The sequence below is a fragment of the Mauremys reevesii genome, linkage group 15, assembly GCF_016161935.1.
Source record: "Mauremys reevesii isolate NIE-2019 linkage group 15, ASM1616193v1, whole genome shotgun sequence".
Lineage (NCBI taxonomy): Eukaryota > Metazoa > Chordata > Testudines > Geoemydidae > Mauremys > Mauremys reevesii.
In genome coordinates this window covers 17,448,215-17,470,102 of record NC_052637.1, presented here as the reverse complement: position 1 = coordinate 17,470,102, position 21,888 = coordinate 17,448,215, and the positions used below count along the sequence as shown (strand labels likewise).

The 21,888-nt window shown below is 53.8% G+C and overlaps 1 long non-coding RNA gene across 1 annotated transcript; it reads right to left on the bottom strand.

Annotated features, from left to right (window-relative positions):
- Positions 1 to 4,434: 4,434 nt before the first annotated feature.
- On the bottom strand, positions 4,435 to 7,600 carry LOC120383269. The gene is made up of 2 exons (XR_005588392.1): positions 7,360 to 7,600; positions 4,435 to 6,717 (listed from the first exon to the last, which is right to left on the bottom strand). It is a non-coding gene; the product is annotated as an uncharacterized LOC120383269 (long non-coding RNA).
- Between the last annotated feature and the right edge of the window lie 14,288 nt (positions 7,601 to 21,888).

The window sequence follows — 21,888 nt, the reverse complement described above, 5'->3', positions numbered from 1 at the left end:
CAGGTTTTTTCCTCTAGTATGGGCATCGGGGGTCCCAGGAAAGGCAGTACATCACACCCCCATTAAAGTTCAGCTCCTGCCAAAAAAACAGTCCGGTGCAAATCAAGCAGTATCCGATCAAGAGGGAGGCCAAAAAAGGGCTGCAGGAAACTATAAATCAGTTTCTAAAATACGGGGTACTGCAAGAATGTCAGTCAGCCTGGAACACCCCCATCCTGCCTGTTCAAAAGCCCAATGGCACCTATCGGCTGGTCCAAGACCTAAGGGCAGTTAATGAATGGGTTAAAACTCTGCACCCCCTTGTTCCAAACCCATATACACTGTTGGCATCTATAGGAAAACAGTACACCCACTTTTCGGTCCTAGACCTGAAAGATGCTTTCTTCACAATTCCTGTTGACACACAATCTCAGGAGATTTTCTCCTTCGAGTAAAAAAACAACCGAAAAGTTAAAAAAACAGCTTTGCAGAACTCCCCTACGCTGTTCGGCCAGGCTCTGGCCAAAGACCTGGAGAAGTGAAATACTCCGAACGGAATTCTCCTCCTGCAGTATGCTGACGACCTGTTAATAGGGGCGGTGGGATTAACCCCTTGCCTCCACGCCACTGTGAGCCTCCTGAACTTTGTTGGACTCAGAGGATACCGGGTAGCTCAGAGCAAGGCTCAAATTGCCCTCTCAGAAGTACAGTACTTAGGATTTCACATAAGACAGGGGGAGAGACAGCTTTCAAATGAAAGGAAGGAAGCAATCTGTCAGATTCCTGTCCCAAGCAATCGTAAACAGCTCAGAGCTTTTCTGGGCATGGCAAGCTTTTGCAAAATATAAATCCCAAAGTTTAAACTGTGGGCTAAGCCCTTGTATAAATGTATTAAAAAAATAAATCACAACCCCTTTCACTGGTCCTCAAAAGCTAACAAGGCATTTAAAGTATTAAAAAAAAAAGCTAATAAAAGCTCCAGCACTCGGTCTGCCAGACATTTTTAAGCCGTTTCAACTGTATGTGCATAAAAAAAAGGAAGTGGCTCTAAAAGTGCTTACTCAATTATTAGGCACTTAAAAACGTCCTGTAGCATATTTCTCTAAACAGCTAAATCAAGTTGCCAAGGGTTGGCCAGCATGCCTGCGAGCTGTCGCAGCAACTGCCCTAGTGCTTGGTAAAGCAAAAAAACTGACTTGGGGGGGACTGTGCAGGTGTATACCCCTCATATGGTTCAAGCCCTGCTGGACACTAAGGGTGGTCTCTGGCTCACGCAGGCTCGGGTAGCTCGGTACCAGGCTAAACTCCTAGAAAATCCTGAAGTTACCCTGCAGACCTGCCCCTCCCTCAACCCAGCCACTATGTTACCAGAAACAGAGGAGCAAAAACATAACTGTTTAAAAATCATAAATGCCCAGTACTCCAGCCGTCCAGACTCAAATATGCCTTTAAAGTGCTACATGCTCATGCAGGTCTCTAAAAGCAAAGGGGAATGCTTACAGCTCAGGGGTCCCCGGTCAAGCATGGGACACAAATTCTCCGGCTTCTGGAAGCGGTGCAGCTCCCCTCAGAGGTAGCAGTGGTGCACTGCAAAGCTCATCAACAAAAAGACCAGAACGTAGCCAAGGGCAACGCCAGGGCCGACAGGAAAGCCAAGCGGGCTGCCACCCTGGAACCATTAAAAGCTGAGGAGGCCCATGTGCATGCCCTCATCCCATCAGTGGGTAAGCTCCCAGCCCCTCAGTACTCTCGTGAAGAAAGGAATCTGGCCGACTCCCTTGGGCTCCAGGAAAAGAAGGGATGGCTCCACTCCACAGAAGGAAAAATCCTCCTACCTAAAAGCCTAATACGGCCAGTACTACAAAAACTACATCAGACCACTCACGCTAAAAAAAAAGCTCTCACCCAGCTTATAAATAAGTATTTTCTAACCTCTAAATTAAGACCCCTGGCTTCCCAGGTACAGGCTGAGTGTTTAGTCTGTCAAAAGAACAACCCTCGACCAGGAGTGTCAGTGCCACCAGCCACTCTGGAACCTACCCCAGGGCCAGGATTGGTGTAGCAAGTAAACTTCACTAAATTCCCCCAAACCCAAGGGTTCAGGTACCTCCTTGTCATGGTAAATCAATTCAGCAAATGGCCTGAAGCCTTCCCATGCCAAAACAACACTGCCAGAACAGTGGCTCTCAAGTTTGTCAAAAAAATCATTCCTCGCTTTAAACTCCCCCAGTAAATAAAATCTAACAATAAAACACACTTCACATCGCAAGTCATTCAGAAAATTTCAAATGTTCTACAAATCACCTGAAAGCTCCACACTCCATGGCGACCGCAGGCCAGTAAAGTAGTAAAACGTACTAATTAAACACTCAAGCGGCATCTCTCAAAGGTCTGCCAAGAAGCTTCTCTTCGGTGGCCTGATGCCTTACCCCTTGTTTTGCTCCAAGTTCGTGCTCTCCCTAAGGGCAGGTTAGGGCTTAGTCCCTTCAAAATTATGTTTAAAAAAGCATAGCCTATAAATGGTACACCAGTTCTGCTAAAAAAGTAAAAGGTAGGCTGCGGTTTCTTATCTCAATACATGTGCTCTCTGTCTGTTGTTCTCTGTTCTCTCCACAGGTACACCAAAAATTTGCAGCCTCTCCCGCTGGATGCCCCTGTCCACTCCCTGCAGCCTGGTAACTCCGTTCTCGTTCGTACCTGGAAGGACGAGCCTCTCCAAGAAAAGTGGAAGGGACCTCACACCGTCCTGCTAATCACCCACACAGCAGCAAAGGTCAAAAAATACAAAAACTAAATCCACTACTCCCGTCTAAAAGCAGTGCCAGCTCCTAAACGGTGGACCGTCCAACCTGCAAAAAAAACTGCCAACAACAATCTGAAACTTAAGCTGTTATTCAGGCAACAGTAAGGCCTGCTGGGAATGCCCTGTGACCCCTTTGGACAGTTACAGCGCACTCCCCGTAAACACTCTAAGCGTTAGCTGTGTTTATTTTCACAGGGCCAGCCTAACCTGTGGGCCTGGTCCCTTTTGTTTTTAATCTGCTTGTTGTTAATAGTAGTAATTTTGTGGGTATTTAAAAAATTGTAATTGTTAGGCCTTAAAATCACTAGCCCAGTATAAATCCAGGCCTAGGGTTTGTCACAATGTTACTCTTTGCTATGGAAACACTCCTCTCGTTGACTCCCGTTTCCCCCCCGTGCCCCAAAGGTCCCTATGTACCCTCTCATTAACAGCCCCAGCTCCATAGAACTCAATTATGTTTTGTCCACAATATATGAGAACACTCAGCCAAAGGTTTGTTAAGTATTCTCAAAGGAGGGAATTGTTGGTGGCACCAGGCATGACCCAGTGTTGACAGAGGGGTAAAAAATAACAGTGCCAATAAAGGCTCCCTGTATTAGGCCTCTGCTTGTCCAAACCGCGTCCATGTTTAAACTTTAATTAACTCCACAAGCTAAATAAAAAAAATAAAATGTGTGGCAACTAGTTATCAGTACCAAAAGGCAATTATACAGCCTGCTTGCACCTGGCTAAAAAAAGTAAAACAAAATAACCGGTCAAAAAAAGTTACTAACAAAATAATATATTTTTTGCCAAGTATAATCTAACCTGTTTAAAATAATTGCTGCTTCATAATATATTTGCTATATAAAAAATAAAATAAAAAAAAAAACTGGGCATTAAAAATAATAAACATGCTTAGCTAAAATCATGTATAAAAACAAAAAGCTGCTTGTATAAAATGTGCTTAATCTAAAGTGTGTTCCTCCAAGCATCCTGCGCTTTAAAATCTCAAATAAACCTTTTTTTTGCTTCTCCACCCTGGTATATCTAATTAAAGCAAGGCACTCCGGGCAACAAATCACTGTTTGCTGTAGCCTCAGGCCTTGTGCCAGCAACAATGGCTGCATCCTCATTAGCCTCCCCCAGGGACAGGGATCTGAGACTCTTGCAGAACTGGAGGAGGATGGACCTGGGGCTGTCCCAGGGTGCCTCCAAAATAAAAAGTTCCTGGACTGATGGGCACCTGGCCCCAGGGCCTGCCCCAAAGCCTGGCTGGCAGCAGGGGCAGGTTTCTCTGCGGCTCTGTCTCTGGTCCATTTGCTCTGGAGGTTTCTCTCTGTTCAGGAAAAATAGAAGGATTCTGACCTGACCTGGATCCTCCCCCACCCCTCACCCTCCTTTTCCTGTTTCTGTCCAGGGGTGATCATTAGCTGTCACCACCAGAAGGTTCTGGTTATTTCTAGGGGAGAGGAAGGAGGCAGCTCTCTTTGCTAACCATCTCCCAGATTGAGCATACCTGGGTGCTGCTGCTCCCCAGCGGGGTTGGTGTGGGGAGATCCCTTCACTAATGCCCCTCTGTGCCCAACCTCCAAAACAATCTCACTAGGAGATTAAACAACCCCAAAATAATTAATTTTATGAACATATAATATTTCAAAAATGGAGAACAATAAAAGACAAATACAATTTTTTTTATTGAAAATGTCACAACAAATAAAAAATTTTCAGTCATAGAATATCAAGGTTGGAAGGAACCTCAGGAGGTCATCTAGTCTAACCCCCTGCTCAACAGCAGGACCAATCCCCAAATGGCCCCCTCAAGGGCTGAACACGCAACCCTGGGTTTAACAGGCCAACGTGCAAAGCACTGAGCTATCCCTCTGTCACCACCCACATTCCTGTTTTTGACTAACCAGTGATGGTACCTGAGCCCTTTAACCCAGTCAGAAGCCAGGCCCTTTTCCCCAAAGGCTGGGGAGAGGGAGCCCTGAAGTTGGGCAGTCTACCAGGGTAGCTTCAGGGAGACAGCACTCCATACCCAAAGCTCCACTCAGAGGGCACTGCCAGCTACTGACACGAGGTACCTTTATACTGCCAGTCAGGACCTCAGGGATCATGCCAGGCCAGTGTCAAGAGAGAAAAGACCCTTGTCAGGACAGGCCTGCCTGCCCCTGCCCTCTTTGGAAGTTCCCACTCCTGCCAGGAGCAAGGAATGAGTAGAGCTGAGGACCATCCCACAACTGTTTAATTGGAGTAGATTCCACAATCTTATTCAAATGTAGAGACTGAGCATTTGTAGAGAGAATCTTTCCCCTATCTCTTGCACCATCACTGGGACCACCAGCTGATAAGCTCTTTCACACAGTAAACTGAGCTGATTGCCTCTAAGCACTCAGTGTTACACACTAGGAGTTAATTGTTGTGCTGCCAGGGGTGCATTCAATGGACATAGCTGGCATTGGATGTGTATGGGTATGTGGGTGCATTCAGCAGGCACAGCTGGCATTGGGTGTGTGAGGGTATGAGTGCACTCAGCAGCACAGCTGGCAATGGGTGTGTACAGGTATGTGGGTGCAATCAGTGGGCACAGCTGGTGTTTTGTTTGTGATGTGTGGGTGATGGGCTGGTGGTGTTTGTCTAATTGTGTTGACTCAAATGTCTAGCATTTATCAATACTGTATTATTTTCAGCTCACCTGCAGCCTCCCTCCTGCCCCATTAGTTTAAATAAAGCCACATCAGCTGAGCCCACCCACCACCGGCTGCTTATCAACTTCCTTCAGAGTAGGTGGGGTTCTCTAGGTTTCCTTGCAGACTCTGCCACTCGCAGAGTGTAGAGACTACATACCCCAAAGGGGGGGCACCATACAGCCTCCAATTAGATCCCAGACTGATCCTCCACCAAGTCCCATTAGATTCGTGTCTCCTCCTTCCAGCCCAAAGACACTCCAGGACAAGGAGGCATTGTAAATGACAAGAACACCAATATCCTCTGTTTCTGAATGATCCCAGCGACCAGCAGTTTCCCCTCCATCTCCCAACATACGTTGGTCTCCAGCCACCCCTCCCACACCATGCACTTCATCACTGATTTGGATGGGGCAGGTCCCCGAAGGTGAAGGGCTAACTCAAGTGGATCCTTTGATGTCTAGTCAGTGCTGAGCTCTGGCCGAAGCTTTTTCTGCAGTTGTGGCATGTGTAGGGTTTCTCTCCTGTATAGATTCTCTGGTGTCTGATGAGTTCTGAGCTCTGGCTGAAGCTTTTCCTGCAGTCGGGGCATTTGTAGGGTCTCCCCGTGATGTGGGTTCCCTTGTGTCTAACAAGGTCTGATTTCTTGCTGAAACTTTTCCAGCATTCAGGGCACTTGTATGGCTTTTCTCCAGAAACATGAGCTGCCTGGTGTCTAATGAGGTGCCTGTTGTCATTGAAGCTTTTCCCACAGTCACAACACTTGTAGGGTTTCTCTTCTGTGAGGATCCTCTGGTGTTGAATGAGGTTTGAGCTCTGAGTGAAACTTTTCCTGCAGTCAGGGCATATAAAAGGCTTTTCTCCCGTGTGGTTCCTCCGGTGCACACTAAGGGCTGAGCTCTCATTGAAGCTTTTCCTGCAATCACACTTGTAGGGTTTCTCCCCTGTGTGCAGTCGCTGATGGGTGATCAGACTGGATCTCCAACGGAAGCTTTTCCTGCATTCACCACATGTTTGATCTCTTTCCACTGGGGTTTCTTGGCTGTCCTGTGAGTGGACTTATTCCCTCTCTTCCTTAGAGGGTGTCCATTCTCCATAACTGGCTCACTCTGACGGTCACAGGATTTTTCCTGCTCAGGACTCTTGGAAACGCTCCCTTTGGATCTTCCTGAGCCCTTCCCGAGCCCTTCCCTTGTGGTGCCACTTGCTCCAGACCTGCCTGCAGAGGATTCTCTTCCCCGTTTTCCTTCACCATCCTGTAACCTGCTGGGATAGAGGATACAGATAGGAGTCATTCCCTGTGCTGGTGGGCATGGGAACCTGAGAGAGGGGAATGGGGAAGGGTTTTTCACAAGGATAAAAACTAAACTAAAATCTCTGTTGGTAAAACTGAAAATCAGGAACTGAGTTCCACAGAAAAGAGGGTATCAGGGAAAATCCTCTTCAACAGACTGGAAGTTGAAGATTAAAAAAAATCAGGCTGGAAATAAGGCAGAGGTTTGTTTGTTTTTTTAACAGTGAGAGTAATTAACCATTGGAACAATTTACCAAGCATTATGGAGGATTCCCCATCCCTGACAACTTTTAAATCAGGATTGGATGTTTGTCTAAAAGATCTGGTCTCAGAATTAGTTTGGGGAAGTTCTCTGGCCAGTATTATACAGCGGGGGTCAGACTAGGTGATCACAGTGGTCCCTTCCAGCCTTAGAATCTATGACTCTCATGAGAGCACCTGGAGGAAGGGTTAGTGGCCAGATATTAGGTAGGATGGGTGGGAAGCCATGAGTGACGTCTGCCATGAGACTACAACACATACTTGTAACAATTCTGAATGACTGAGCTGAGGCATAACTAAGAGAGCACGTGAGACTTTAGAAGCCTTTTGAGTTGGTTTAAGCACTTCCTCACCTGTGCAGGTGCCTCTCAGGAGCTCCCTTTTCTTGGAGCCCTGAAGAGCCAGGAGCCAGGGTGCTTCCCCTCAGTCCAGCTGGGATGTCAGATCAAGTCTGGGCATTGGAATCCTGCTCAGGAGAAAGAACAGGCCATATCTGGGTTTGTTACATATTGGCTGAGAATGTGTTGAGACATTGCACTCTATATGATTTTATAAATATATGCTAATGAGTGAATATAATGTAACTGGAATATTCTTCATGCAAAAGGTCTCTTGTAAGATACCATTACAAAGCTTATAATCTGCTGAGTGTGATCATCCCATTTGTATAAATGTATCACTCTTGTATCTGAACCTAGAAATATGAAATATAATTCTGAGGGCCTATTCTAATTATGTAATCATTAATGGTGGTTTGGAATCTTGATGACTCCCATTAACCAGGGCAATTGACTGCAGATGGCTCTGTTTTACCTGTAAGTCTTCCTGTATCCGTGTGTGCTGGCAAGTGGGTAATGAAGTCTTATAGTGACATGTGATCATGTCACCTGAACTGAAATCCATCTTTAACCTGGTGCTTTTCCATTGTGGGGGGACCCAGAGGGACAAAGGATTCCCACCTTATGCAAAAGATATATAAATGGTGGAACAGAACAAAGGGGAGAGCCATCATGAAGAATCCCCTAGCTACCACATGAGCTGAAACAAGAACTGTACCAGGGGAAAGAATTGTGCCAGGCCTGGAAGGTGAAGCATCTCTAAGGGTAGGTCTATACTTACCTGCCAGGTCAACGCGTAGAGTTTGACTTCTCGGAGTTCGAACTATCGCGTCTAATCTAGACGCGATAGTTCGAACTCCGAACGCGCTCCCGTCGACTCCGGAACTCCACCACCGCGAACGGCAGTGGCGGAGTCAACAGGGGAGCCGCGGACTTCGATCCCGCGGCGTCTGGACGAGTGAGTACTTCGAACTAAGGTAGTTCGACTTCAGCTACGCTATTCGCGTAGCTGAAGTCGCGTACCTTAGTTCGACCCCCCACCCTAGTGTAGACCAGGCCTTTGGGAGAGATGATCTGTATTCAGTTTGATTAGACATAGATTTGCGTGTTTTATTTTATTTTACTTGGTAATTCACTTTGTTCTGTCTGTCACTACTTGGAACCACTTAAATCCTACTTTCTGTATTTAATAAAATCACTTTTTACTTATTAATTAACTCAGAGTATGTGTTAATACCTGGGGTGGGGCAAATAGCTGTGAATATCTCTACCAGTGTTTTAGAGGGTGAACAATTTGAGTATAAAATGGATTTATTTGGGTTTAGACACCACTGGGAGTTGGGCGTCTGAGTGTTAAAGACAAGAACGCTTCTGTAAACTGCTTTCAGTTAAGCCTGGAGCTGTTAGGGGACGTGGTTCAGACCTGGGTCTGGGTTTGCAGCAGGCTAGTGGGTCTGGCTCAAACCAGGCAGGGCATTGAAGTCCCAGGCTGGTGAGCAGGAAAGCAGGGGCAGAAGTAGTCTTGGCACATCAGGTAGCAACCCCCAGAGGGTTTCTGTGATCCAATCTGTCATACATGTCACAAAGACTGTTCCAGGATTTTAAACCCAGCCTCTCTGGCTTTGTCTAGAGTAGATGTTTTCTTTTGGAAACCTCCCACCAGTGTACTCACACAGGAGCAACCACAATTGGAGCACTAGGATGGACAGGAATCAGGCAATTAACTCTACCACCACCATAACATCTAGATGTGCTGTAAAGTGACATGGTGGTAAAAACATCAATGTCCCATTTGTGTGACTACTACATAAGAGTTGGGGCAAATTTTCTCTGAGGAATAGTAAATTCACAGAAAAATACATTTTTCAGGGCACCAAAACTATCTGCTATATCCAAGCAAATTCAATGAGTAGTTTTGCCACCCTAAAATTATTTTTCCACATTTTTTTTTAAATTAACCACTTTGGCATTTCATTTCAAAATGGCATTGGACACAAACAATGTTCTTTCAATGAGAAAAACTGGGGGGAAAATCACTTTTTGTTCAAAACACCATTTTAAAAATTATTTATTTTATTATTATTGTTTTTGTTAGGCCACTGAACTGAAAACTCAGTTATTCTTTCATCATTTGGCTATCCACTCCATCCTCTCTACCCCACCTGGAGCTGAGCTGAGTTCAATGTGGGGGCAGAGAACAGACAAAGCCTTCCTTCCACAGGGCAGCACTTCACCCCAAGGGACTCTCTCACACACACTGAGAAGGAGATGTGGCTTCTGGGGTGAATTCAAGGACACACACACACACACGTAATAAAACATTTGCTGCAGTTTATCTTCCTCTACATTTATCCAAATTATCTCATTAGGTAATGAGCATGCAATTTCACATGGGGAAGCACATGCTCCCTGTGTCTCTCCTCCCACCCCCTGCCCTTGGGCTGGGGGAATCGGTTCCTGTCCCTGTCCCAGGGTGTTCACTCTCACTGAGCTGGCTCGGCTCCTTCAGGCGCTCAGGAGAGCAAAGACTAGAGGGGTCAGGGTGGGCAGCAGCTCTGGGACTCACAGACCCCCACCCAGGAGCAGAGCTGGGGTGAGGAGGGGCTGTTGGTGAAGAGTCACTTTCCTGCCTGGCCCCAGCCCTTTCCCCTGGGTCTCTCCCCTCATCTGCAGGCTCCGGCTCAGGGGCTGGTGTCAGCAGAGCCCAAGGCTGGTTCCAGTCCCTGGAGAAAGTGCCCCCCTCTGGAGGTGGGGCAGCAGTTTTAGAGTTTGACCCTGTAGTGGGTCATAGTGGACCACAAGCTGAATACGAGTACTGTGGAAAGGGATCTAGGGGTTCTAGTGGACCACAAGCTCAATATGAGTGAACAGTGTAACACTGCTGCAAAAAAAAAAAAAAACCACCCAGAAGCTCACTCTGGGATGTCTGCTCTACTCTGCGCTGATTAGGCCTCATCTGGATTATTGTGTCCAGTTCTGGGCACCACATTTCAGGAAAGATGTGGACAAATTGGAGAGAGTCCAGAGAAGACAAACAAAAAAATTAAGGTCTAGAAAACATGACCTTGGAGGGAGGTAGCATCTTTTTACATAAGCTGTTTGTATCTATTGGGTTTCTGGGAAACTGGGCGGGCGGGACCCCGCCCAATGCTAAAGGATCCCCCCCACCCAGGCTAAGGGGAGGATCTACGGGACCTCAGAAACCCACTAATTGCGGGGGACAACTAATAAAAGAACAGGGACAGGAGTGTGGTCAAAGGGTCATAAGAAGGGAGCCTGACGGGGACACCGAGCAGAGAACCCCAGACAGCACCCACTGCTCCTCAAAGGCGTCAAGGGAACCAGTGGACACCGCCCAGAGGAACTCCGCCTGGATACGTGAATGGACCAAGGACTGGAAACAAGCCCCACAGTCACAGGAGTCTCCATTGGCCAACCGCCTCTCCCTGGTCGCGTAGATGGCCATTTTAGCCAGGGCGAGGAGGAGGTTGACCAGGAGGTCCCGTGACTTTGTGGGGCCACGGATTGGGAGTGCGTAGAGAAGGAGGTGAGGGGAAAAGTGCAGCCAGAAACGTAACAGGATATTGGTGAGGAGCCAGTATAGGGGCTGCAACCTGGCACACTCTAAGTAAACATGCACCACGGTCTCCCTCACGCCGCAGAAGGGGCAGGTGTCTGGGACAGGGGTAAACCACGCCAAGTACACGCCTGTGCTCACAGCCCCATGGAGGAGCCACCAACTGATATCCCCGGCGGGCCTTGGGACCAGGGTGGAGTACAAGCTGGCCCACTGGGGCTCCTCACCCACCAAAGGTGGCAGAAGGTCCCGCCACTTGGTGTCAGGGTGGGACACGAGGGTGAGGAAGTGAAGGGTATGGAGCACGAGCGTGTAGAGATGTTTCCTTGGCGCACCCCGAAGGTGAGCAAGGAGTCACGGAATTTGCGCACCCGATGGTAAGCCGCAGCACCCTGCTTCCCGGTCCTCTTTCCCTCCCCCATGAGGGCCCTCGTGGCTAGGAGGATTTTGTGGAAGTCCCCCCAGCGCTGGAGAGCAAGCGGGATCTTGTTGCGGGAGCCCCGGACGTCCTCCAGGAACTCCTGCAACTCCTCCCTCAGCGTATGGGGGGATGGGGCCTCTGGCGCAGCCCCGTGGCCTATTGGGATGGACAAGCAAGGGGCGGACCCTGGCTCAGTGGGGGGCGGCGGAGGGAAGAGTGCAGCCCCTAGTGGGTCGGGACTGTGAAACTCAAAGGCCGCTCCCTGGGACTCATCCTCCGGGAAAGGGAAGGAGACAGCTCCAGGGGCGGCAATAACATCGTGGGAGGTGGAGGGGGCAGGGCTGGGGTCAGGAGCAGGGGTGGGGGGAGGGACAGAGACGGGACCCTGGGCCGCAGGAGCTGAACCATCAGTAAGCGGCTCCTCGCGGCCAGGTACGGGGGTTTGAGGGGCAGGGAGGGGGTCCCCAGCAACACCGGGCTCGGGCTCAATGGCAGGTAGAGCAGCCTCGGCAAGGGGAGATGCAGAACCCTCAGGGGGGCCCCTGCCCGGGAAGGAACTCGATTGCCCCGCGCCACCGAGGGACACCCCCGGTAGCCCTTCTCCCGGCCACGAGGCACCGGCCGTCGCCACAGCAGGCTCGGCGGCCAGCAGCAGGGTGCCATCTGCAGCCGGACAGGTTGAGGGGTCCAGGGGCCCCTCGGAGGCGGGAGCGGATGCAGCAGGAGGGTCGGTGGAGCACGGGGAAGGGGAAGCCGGGGTGAGGTCGGCTAGATCGAGGCCCGTGGGCAGAGGGTCGTCCTCCCCCGGGGTGACCGGGGTCGGACCCAGGGCCTCGATCTCTGCAAAGATGGAGGGGAGCTCACCTCCCACCACCCCGGGGTCCTCCCCACTCGCGCCCGAGGCGACGCTCACCTCGGGTAGTGCAGGGGGTACAGGTGGCAAGGGAACAGGAGGGGCCGCAGCGGAGGCCTCCACAGGGGGGGACTGCGGAGGGGGGATGGTGGCACCCCCCGGTGCTGCCATGTCTGCCCTAGCCGTCATCGGCAGATGGGTCAACTCCTGGGGCACGGCGGAAGGCTCGGTGTCGGCGGCCCCCTTTCTGGTCTTACGGGGGGGTTCCGCCTCAGGTGGCACGGGCGGAGCCCGAGCCTTCCGCTTGCCCCGCTTACCCCGTACCCGGGTCCAGCCCTCCATGGCATAGTCTTCGGGCTGGTCGACAGGGGTTGGGTTGGGGGGCAAGGATGCCTGTTCGGGGGCTTGGAGAGGCACTGGGGGGACAGTAGGAGAGAGGGAAGAGTCCCCCTGGGGAGAGCCCTCTCCCACGCCCGGCAGTACCCCTGCCGCACCCTCCTCCACAGGCCCCGCCAGAGTGCAAGCAGCAGAGGAAGGGCTCTCCCGCTCGTCTGGGCGCACTGGAGGACGGACCCCTGAGGCCCAAGCGGGAGCAATGATGGGCTGAGGAGGAGGAGGGGCGACTCTGGGCACCGGGCGGCCAGGGGCGCCGGCGACGACGGGGCCAGCACCCTGCCGGGGCTCGGGGGTCCCGGGCGCTCCCCCGTGCCGGGCCAAAGGGCAGTCCCTCCGAACGTGCCCCGTCGCCTGGCAGAGGTAACACCGAGCCTCCCCCGTCGAATAGTGCACCCGGTAATGGGCCCCCTGGTAGGGGACCAGGAAAGACCCCTCGAGCGCCTCTCCGCCACGCGCCGCCGACGGCAGTTGAAGCTGCACCTGCCGGCGGAACGAGAGGATGTGACGGAGGGCGGGGTCCTTGCAGCCCAAGGGAAGAGGGCTCACCATGGAGATGGGCTTCCCCAGAGTAGAGAGGGCGGGTAACAGGGCGACATTGGGCAGGAAGGGAGGGACGGAGGTCAGGACCACTCGGACACCCAGGTCCTCCAGCGGCTCGAGGGGGACGAACACGCCCCCCACCGCCAGGCCCTTCTCCACCGCCTCCTGGGCAGCGGCCTCCGAGGCAAGGAAGAAAACCACCTTGCCGTACATTTTGGAGGCCGCCACGATGGCCGTGGGCCCCACCACCCTCGCCAGCGCCCGCACGTAGGTCTCCACGTGGGGCGAGGCGGGCACCAGGAGGCAACGGATGCCGTGCTTCCGGGTCAAGGTGGGGAAGGGGCCCCGGCCGCTGTAGATGGTAGCGGAGGCGGCGGTCGGGGGAGATGACGTAGCGGCGGGCGGGGGGGCCGCCGCCACCTGGGCGTACACTCTGGGGGCCGAGGGAGGGGCACCCGCAGAGCTGGTGGAGGGGACAGCGGGGAGGGACGCCGCGGCCAGTGGCGGGGCCGCGGCAGCGGTGGCAGGCTCCGCCATGGAGGGCTTTGTCTTCCTAGCGGGGCCTTTTCCCTTCTTTTTGCCCTGGCCCTTTCCGCCGGCTGGGGGGGCTCCCCCAGAGGCGGAAGGGGCGAGGGACGTGGCAGCAGTAGAGGGCACCCCATCGGTCGCCACTGCCGGCGCCTCAGCGGGAGCGGTGGCAGGTGGTCCGGCAGCGGCGGTTGAGGTCGAGACTGGGGGGGTTTTGGGAGGAGCAGGCGGGGGAGAGGGGACAAGCGTTGTCCCAGGGGTCCCACCCGCCACGTCTCCCGCCATGCTGAGTCGGGAGGGAGGGCAAACACCGGAGAAAGGGGGCGGGGGGAAGAACAGGTCACCCACTCCTCCCTGCTAGGCTGTGGGCAGGGGAGGAGGGTGCCAAACTGGGGGAGGGGGCAATAGGGGAGTATCAACGACTGGGGTCAGTCACCGACACGAGATTGAAAACAGGCTCCTCTAGCTGCACTAGGGGCGGGGCGGGGAAACAAGAGAAACGGGGGGTGCAGTTCAGGAGGGGCAACTTAAACAGGGGAGAGGCACAAGCGCACTGAGGGGGCTAGGGGCGCCCGAGGGGAGGGGCTAATCAGGGTGAGGGGCCGCGGAGGGAGGGGAGCAACCAGGCTGGGAGTGGGGCAGAGGGACCGAGGGGCTGGTTTGGCGGGACAAACAAAGCTGCAAAGGGAGACGGGTGGGGCAGGCAAACAAACTGAAGCGGGGGGAGGCTCCGAGGGGCAAAGCCAGAGGGCCGGGTGCAGAGGGGACGGGGTCAGTCCGGGGAAGTGGGGGGTGCATGCACCCACGAGCACTTGTGCAAAGTCAATGGCTGGCAGGCTGCCGCTGGAGGCCCAAACGGTGGCAATAGGGCGTGGCAGGCCAGGCGAGCAGCTGAGTCCCAGAGGCAGGAACTGAGGCAGATGGTAAGGGACTGCAGGGGTGGTGGAGGGCAGCGGTGGTGGTGGGGTTGGGGGGACACAGATGGACCAGGGGCAGGCTCCACGCCACACCCCGTGTCCCCACAAACACAGTCTAAACCCCCACCACTAGAGCACAGTTAAAGAGTTACTCAGTCTTTGGTGGCCCCCTCCACAGTGGTCTTCAGAGTCCTGTGTGCTCCCCAGCAGCCGGTGGTCTTCTCAGTCCTCTTCCTCCTCCAGGCTCCAGCAGCTCCCCAGGACAAACACAGCTCCAGCAGCAGCAGCAGCTCCTCCTTCTCCAGCAGCCCTGGTGGCTAGGCAGGAAGGACCCCCCACAGGTGGTAGCTGTAGTGGTGGTGGGGTCCTGGTGTCTCCCTCCAGAGAGGGGGAGTGGGGGCTGGCCAGCAAGGCCCCCCCCCTCACTCACTTGCTCAGCAGTAGTGGCAGCAGCAGTCCAGGAAGGAGCCCTCCAGCCAGCAGCAACAGCAGCCCAGGAAGGGAGAAGGAGCTCCAGCCAGCAAGGCAGCCAGAGAAGGGGGAGTACTCCAGCCAGCAGGGCAGCCCCAGCAGACAGAGAGGTCCCTGTAGCAGGGTGGACCGCTGCTCCTGCCCTGAAGGGGTTAAAACAGCCCAGGAGAGGGCTGCAGCTGGGGCAAGAAGCCTGGGCTGATTGGGGGAAAGTAGGCTCAGCTGTGGCCATGCCCCAATCAGGCCCAGCTGGCCCCTATAAGAGGCTGTGAGCCAGAAGTCTCTCTCTGTTTGTAGAGGGAGAAGGGCCTGGCTGCAGGGAGCTAGAGACAGGGTACCTGAGTGGAGCAGGGTTGGGGAAAGGTAGAGGAACTGGGGAGCTCCAGCCTAGAAAGCCCCAGGTTGTGGCCTAGCAGAAGGCCAAGGGGTACTGGGGGGTGCAGAGGGCAGCCCAGAGGTAGGCCAAGGCAGCAGGTGCAAACCCAACCTTGCCAGTGATGAGTAGGCTGATACTGCAGTCGGCCCCAGGGCATGGGGCTAGATGATGACTGGTAGTAGCCTTATACTGAGGCAAGGTGGGAACAGCGGGTGGGGGTTCCCCAGGGAGGGGAGACCCTAAGACTGAGGGGTTCCTGCCAAGGGGGTAGCACCCCAGGTAAAAGGGCACCGGGTCTAGGGAGGGACATGGGACATCTACAGGTGGCTCACCAGCCTGCAGAGGGTGCTCTGGAGCTGGAACCAAGCTAATTCCCAGAAATCATCAGCAGGAGGTGCCACAGGGGTGAGTCCTCTCATCTACACTGTTTCTTATAATCTATATGTATAAATAACTGCTACAGATAATGCATTTCTACATGGAGCAATTTCACATATATTATAGTGCAAGAAGCTGCTACCTGTAGGCATTTGCTACATCAGGTAGCAGTTTACTACAATAGCAGTTTTTTACAATCCATTCCATATCAGTAACTGCTACAAGTAGCACATTCCTATGTGGAGCAGTTTAATACACTACACCTGCCACTGGCTGCAGCTGCTTGGGACCAAGAGGCTCTTGATCTGCTGTGCAGAGCAATGGGGGACTGCTGTTGAGGTGTCCCCCTACTATAGGTGCTGGAACTAGGGGTGCATGGGTTCTGCTGCATCCCTGACTTGAAGTGGTTACCATCATACACAGGGTTTACAATTTGGTTTGATGGCTCTTGGCAACCCCACTATGCAAATTGTTCCAGCACCCTGCCCCCCATCCATTGTGTGCCCAGTGGGGAGCAAGCAGAGTGCGCTCCTCGCCTCAGCCCTGCTGCAGAACGGCCATCTGTAACCTTTCCTTGCTGGAAAGAAACCAGCATGAGCTGCTACCATCACAAATATTGTTGAAATCACACTTTCCCAACTCTCTAATTGTGTAGTGAATGGCAGTACCCCAATGTGGCCATTCATTCTGCCATTTTGTCCCCCTTGTCTCTGGGAGTCTTTCCTTTGTCTACAATGGGCTTTGGGTCAGGTCCATAGGCTGTGACACAGACACACTGATTCCTCTGTGGATGACTGAATCTGCACTTTTCTAGGACCTTTTCCCAGAATACCTTTTGAGGAGCTGCTGGACCTCCCAGAGCCCCCAGAAGTCACTGTGGGAGAAAATTGATCACCTCTTTTCCTGGCTCAGGCCATCTGGAGACAGGCTGAGGATTCCTGCTCCCCACTCAGACCAGGATGCATGGCAACCCCACTGGGAGCAGCAGGATGGGTCCTTTCTCCTAACTGCAGGGCCACCCAGAGGATTCAGGGGGCCTGGGGCAAAGCAATTTCAGGGGCCCCTTCCATAAAAAAAAATTGCAATACTATACAATACTATATTCTTGTGGGGGCCCCTGCGGGGCCCGGCGCAAATTGCCCCCACTTGCTCTGCACCCATGGGCGGCCCTGGGAAAAATAAACCTTCTGCATCTTGGCACAAACCCAGTTTTGAGAGAACTTCTTTACAAGGTATCACTGGTTCTCAGCATCAGCTAGTGGTAAAAGGCACTAAAGCTCATTAAAAGGGTTGGACAAATATTTTCCATCAAAACTTTTTCTGGATCGAAAACTAGGGGTTTTTAAAAAGCAGAAAAAAATCACAGACAATGTCTGCTTTCCTTCAAAATTTGTTGTGGTTTTTTTAATTGAAAAGCTGAAATTAGTCTACCAAAACCTGAATATGGTTTGGGGTTTCAGAAGTGTGTGGCCAAATATTTGCTGCTTTCTGTGTTTGATTGTTTAAAGAAACAATAAAAAAATTCTGCTTAAAAATCCAAAACTTTTGAACCGCCTCAGCTTGTGACCAAACACCTGAGCCCATCCAGTCAGAGATTTTTCCAGGTTTCTGATACTCTGCTCGCTTCCTTGACTCATATCTATCTCCATAACTTTGGGTTCATTTAGCTTAAAACATAAGAGCAACCATACTGGGTCAAACCAAAGGTCCATCCAGCCCAGTATCCTGTCTACTGACAATGGCCAATGCCAAGTGTCCCAGAGGGAGTAAAGCTAACAGGTCAAAAGATCTCTCTCCTGCCATCCATCTCCACCCTCTGACAAACAGAGGCTAGGGACACCATTCCTTACCCATCCTGGCTAATAGCCATTAATGGACTTAACCTCCATGCATTTATCTGTTTCCTAGAGACTGACTCCATGTGGTCCCTCACAAACTGGAGATGGTTACTGTGGGTTTGTCTTTAGTATAGCTTATGTACATAGTCCATGAATTGAGCATTTGAGCTTGTTCCAGAATCTGGGATGAGCCTATGTTGTGAAAACTGAAATGCTCAAAATAGCACATGCATGTGAATGGACATAGGGTGCTAAAATTAAATTAACCCAGGGGTTCTCAAACTGGGGGGTCAGGACCCCTCAGGGGGTCACGAGGTTATTACTGGGGATCGTGAGCTGTCAGCCTCCACTTCAAACCCTGCTTTGCTTCCAGCATTTATAATAGTGTTAAATATATAAAAAAGTGTTTTTAATTTATAAGGGGGGTATTAATTTATAAAGGGGGGTAATTTAACACTCGGAGGTTTGCTATGTGAAAGGGGTAACCAGTATAAAAGTTTGAGAACCACTGAATTAATCCCTCTGGAGCCTCAGGGAATGTAGGGGGGGGGGGTCTCTCTTGATAGGGTTGGGAAGGATATTGCTCTTCTCATCTGATCCCTCCCCCAGTGGCTAATTTTAAATGAAGCTACCCTCCCCTGACATGAATCTCCCTATGGCACTGAAATTAAATACAGACTATAATTTGGCATTTGAGAAGTGAAAAGGATGGTAGCCCTAATGGAAAAGCTAACAGCTTGGCTCTTCTGCAAGCCTCAAACTGCTGAATGAGCTTTAGGTGAGAGAAGGCTGTGCCTCACAAACAGCCTGGCCCTGCTCCCTATCCAACCCCCACCCACTTCCTGCCCCCTGACTACCCACCCCCCCTTGTCCCCTCACCGTCCCCCAAAGACACCATCACCAACCCGGGACCCCACCCCTACCCACCCCCTGCTGAGTCCTGACAGACCCCCGGAACACCCATGATCCAACCCCCCCCCCATTCCCTGTCCCCTGACTGCCCCCTCAACCTCTGCCCCCTCCCTGTGCCCTGTCTGTGCCTGGGACTTCCTGCCCCTTAGACAACCCCCTCCCGGCTCCCCCCTCACCCAGAGCAGGGATGGCTCTAGGTTTTTTGCCGCCCCAAGCAAAAAAAATTTTGGCTGCCTCCCCCTAGACCTGAGCTCTCCCCACCCCACTCACACCCCCTGCAGCCCCAGCACTGGGCTTCCCCCAAAACGTGGGATCCGCTACCAACACACGGCAGCCGAGCCCTGGCCCAGCTGCGACTCTGTCCCCATGCAGGTGGAGCTGCTGGGCGGCACGGAGCAGGAGTACTTACAGGTGGCAGTGTGGCTGCAGGGCATGGTGAAGAACACTGTCCCCTCCCTGGGCTTTGCGGCGCTGCTGGTGGCCGAGGTGGATCAGTTCGTGCTCACCACCCTCACCCTCGACATGCTGGCGGCCGAGGACCTGGAAAGCCTCCCGGACCTGCTGCTCTTCAGCCTCAAGGTGCCCTGGCCCAGCCGCAGCAGGCAGGAAGGCGAGGATCTCCGGCTGCAGGGCTACCTGCTCAGCACCAACGAGCCCAGCCGGCCGCTCACCTCCTCACACACTCCGGGAACCCATCTCGCCGCTGCCGCAGCCGGGGCTCGGCTCCAGGGGACCCCGCTTCCCTCCCTCCCTAGCTCCTCACACACTCTGGGCAGGGATGCCCAGAGGATTCAGGGGGCCTGAGGCAAAGCAATTTTGGGGGCCCCTTCCATAGAAAAAAGTTGCAATACTATAGTAACATATATTTGGAAATGTAAAAAATAACTCATGAAATACATTCAAAAATTAATTTGTAGTAATTTGAAAATACACTAAATTATTTAAAAACATTAAATGCTTTACTGGTATGTCTACATTTGCAATTACATAATGGGCTGTTCCTGGGTGATGGTGATGGTTGGTGCCAATGGACTGTTGCTGCCTGGGGGGTGGTGCTGCTGTTGCCCAGGGCTGAGTGGGGAGCTGGGCTCTGGGTTGGGGGTTGCTCAGCTCACAGGGGCTGGGCTCAGGACTGTGGGGAGATGGGGTCGGGGGGTGCCTGGCTCACAGGGGCTGGGCTCAGAGCTGGGGGTCAGGGATGTGGGGGATGGGGTCGGCAGGGGTGCCCAGCTCAGAGGGGCTGGGCTTGGAGCTGGGGGTCAGGGCTGTGGGGAGGATGGGGCCAGGGATGTCTGGCTCAGAGGGGCTGGGCTCAGAGCTGGGGGTCAGGGCTGTGGGGGGGATGGGGATGGGGTCGGGGGGTGCCTGGCTCAGAGGGGCTGGGCTCGGAGCTGGGATGAGTGCCTGGCTCAGAGGGGCTGGGCTTGGAGCTGGGGGTCAGGGCTGGGGGGAGTGCCCGGCTCCAGCCCCGGCCCCTTACCATGCAGCTTACCCCCTCTCCTGGACAGCGCTGCAGCGGCATGGTGTCTCCAGCGGGGCCTGAGTTCCTGCTGCTCGGTGGCAGCTTGTAGCCCCGCTCCCTTACCAGCTGAGACACTGGGGGATGGGGGAAGATGGAGGCAGGGGGAGCCTCTGACATTCTCATGGGGGCCTGGGGAAAATTGCCCCACTTCCCCCCCCTCGGGTGGCCCTGACTCCGGGAGCCCCTCTCGCCGCTATCGCAGCCCGAGCTGCGGCTGCGAGAGGGGCTCCCGGAGCATGTGATGGGAGGGAGGGGGAGCCGAGCCTGGGCTGCGGTGGTGGTGAGAGAGGCTCCTGGAATGTGTGAGGAGCTCAGGAGGGAGGGAAGCAGGGCCCGGGGTGCAGGGAGGAGGGGTCCTGCTGCCACTCTGAGTCTCCCCAGGGCAGCGCTGCGTTTCCCTGCCAGAGTGGGCTGTGCAGGGTGCTGCCAGGCTGGGCAGGGGGTGTGGATCCTGGCTCAGGAGAGTGGCTGTGCCAGGGCCAGCTTCCAACAATGCTGCCCCAAGCAAAAAAATAAAAAATAAAAATAAAAAGGGAGGGAGGACGGGGCAGCTCTAGGCATTTTGCTGCCCGAAGCATTGCAGGCAGGCTGCCTTTGGCGGCTTGCCTACAGGAGGTCCCCAGTTCCGCGAATTCTGCGGCAGCCTGTGGGAGGTCTGCAGAAGTCGTGGGACCAGCAGACCCTCCGCAAACATGCCGCCAAAGGCAGCCTGCCTGCCACCCTCATGGCGACCAGCAGAGCGCCCCCTGTGGCTTGCTGCCCCAAGCACATGCTTGGCGTGCTGGTGCCTGGAGCCGCCCCTGGGGGCAGAGTGCTGCCCATTAGAAGGTGCCGCCCCAAGCACATGCTTGGAGGGCTGGTGCCTAGAGCCGGCCCTGACCCAGAGTCTCAGCACATCCAGTAGCTTCCTGTTACAGCGGCAGTGTGGCTTGGCGGGGTCTGAGCTCCGCCCCACTCAGAGCAGTGTGGTAAGGGGGCGGGGCTGCAAGCTCCAGGCTGAGCTCAGCTGCCTCTGCTCAGGGTGGAGCTCGCAGCCCCGCCCCCTTACCACAAGGCTCTAAGCGGGGCAGAGCTCAGAGGCCCCACCAGAGCCGCTGCCGCTGTCCCGGGAAGCTCTTGGATGCACTGAGGCTCAGGGAGAGGGGTGGGGTCGGGCAGGAGCCTCAGCCATTCTCGTGGGGGCCCCTGCGGAGCTTGGGGCAAATCGCCCCACTTGCCCCGCTCCTGGCGGCCCTTCCTAACTGTGCTGGCATGAGCAAGGGTGGCATGGGGACCAGTACCCAGGGAGCTGGGTCATGCATGCCCCTGCACTGAGCCCCAGGGACAAGTGTCAGGAGTGTTCAGGGTTGGCACAGTGCTGGGCACACAAAGCACTAGCCTGGCATCACCCCACCCGTGAGACTCAACACAGCCTCTGCCGCCTCCTCAGATGCCACAGGAGACTGAAGGCCTGACCCAGCTGCAGGGGTTAAAACAGACTGGAAAAGGGGGAGTCTTCACCACACCAGCCAGGAGGGGGAGCTGCTTCCGCCAGTTGGGGCATGTGGGAGAGCAACGTACCCAGCCCCAAGGGAGGAGCCGGAGCGCTCTGCCTGAGAGTGGCTTTTACAGGAAAGGAGATTCCAGAGACCCCCAAATAAAGAGGTCTGGGCTGATGGGTACCTGGCTCCAGGGGCTGCCCCGAGCCCTGTCTGGCAGCAGGGGACAAGTTTCGGTGGGGCTCTGTCTCTGGTTCGTTCGCGCTGGAGATTTCTCTCTATTCAGGCAGGAGAGAAGGGTTCTGGCCGGATTCCCCACCCCCCTCTAGGGGAGCGC